The sequence below is a fragment of the Neophocaena asiaeorientalis genome, unplaced genomic scaffold (assembly GCF_003031525.2).
Source record: "Neophocaena asiaeorientalis asiaeorientalis breed wild unplaced genomic scaffold, Neophocaena_asiaeorientalis_V1.1 scaffold964, whole genome shotgun sequence".
Lineage (NCBI taxonomy): Eukaryota > Metazoa > Chordata > Mammalia > Artiodactyla > Phocoenidae > Neophocaena > Neophocaena asiaeorientalis.
In genome coordinates, this window is record NW_020175787.1 from 112,659 (window position 1) to 113,930 (window position 1,272).

Sequence of the window (1,272 nt, forward strand, 5' to 3'; positions counted from 1 at the left end):
TCTGGTGGCAAGAGGCTGTCATAGTGAGTGGAGCTGAGTGAGCCTGCTAGGGCTCAGAGACAGCCTTGACACACACACACACACACACACACACACCATCAGAGGAGCCACTAGTACTGCTTCATGAGAGCTAATTGTTAAATATTCAGGAATACGCTGAGCCAGTTGTTAAACCATTGAGAGCTTGAAATTGACAAGTGTGGGGATAATTACAACAGTGAGATCGGCTACAAATCAGGGCTCCTGTGCCCCTCCCCCCCTCCCCAGCCTGCTAACCAGCTCACTACCGCCCACCCCCCTACCTCATGTACCTCCACTGCTCCTTGGCTGTCCCTTGCCCCATCTTCCAGCTTCTGGAGGGAGGCTCAGAGCCCTTCCCTGGCAGAAGTGGGCTGTGGTCACACTGCGCAGATCACAGGGGAGTCCTGGAGTCCAGCCACTGCTCTGCCTCCAACTGCTGTATGACTTGGAGGCAAACCCCTTTCCTTTTCTGAACCTCAGGAGCCCCACCTGTGCTGCTACAGGAAAATTGTCTTTGTTGAGAGCCAGGGTGTCTGCGAAGGGAAGGAGGAGGGCTCCAGCTCCCAGGAAGCTCATGGTTCCCAAGCCTTGCTTTGCCTCCCTCCTGTCCTGCTGCCACCGCCGCCCACAGCCAGGCGGAGGGGACAGGTTGTTGGGGGATCGGAGAGCCCCGCAAAGGAGTCATTGCCCCACTCAGGGGTGCCACCTTCAGAGACCAAGCTTCCCAGCACTGACCCACTGGGATCGGAATCCAGGGTCTGCCACTTGCCAGCTTTGTGACCCTAAGCAAGTGAACGCACCTCTCTGAACCTTGCTTTCTCAGTCCTTAAAATTAGGATAGTAATCCTTACCTGTCGGGAGATACCGTGATCACAAAGGTGGTTCTGCAGCGTACGGCTCATCCATTGCACTCCGGATGTGCTGATCCCTGCGATTTCCCCAAACGTGGGAAACTCTACTGCAGAATTTGTAGCAGTGGGGGACTGCGTTCGCGCTTTCCCCTAAAAAAAAAAAAAAAGAGTATAGTGATAACTGCCCATACGGTTGCTGTGAGAAGAAAAAAAGCTCATCAATGAAGTCAGTACTGTGACAGGCAGAAAAGCAGGGTATTTTTCAAGTTCAGGATGGGGTCAAGACTGCCTGGGTTCAAATGCCACACCACCGCTTCCCACCGGTGTGACCTTGGCCAACTTAACTAATGTCTCTGAACCGTACTTTCAGACAGTGTGTGTGTGTGTGTGGGGGGGGGGG

At 53.9% G+C, this 1,272-nt stretch overlaps 1 protein-coding gene and 1 non-coding gene across 2 annotated transcripts in view; both read left to right on the forward strand.

The window, feature by feature from the left end:
• Positions 1-1,272, forward strand: part of SLC6A7 (solute carrier family 6 member 7) — a 22,501-nt gene that overhangs the window by 18,093 nt on the left and 3,136 nt on the right. The window lies entirely within an intron of this gene.
• On the forward strand, positions 865-1,025 carry LOC112391113 (U1 spliceosomal RNA). Its single transcript, XR_003001410.1, has one exon. It is a non-coding gene; the product is annotated as a U1 spliceosomal RNA (small nuclear RNA).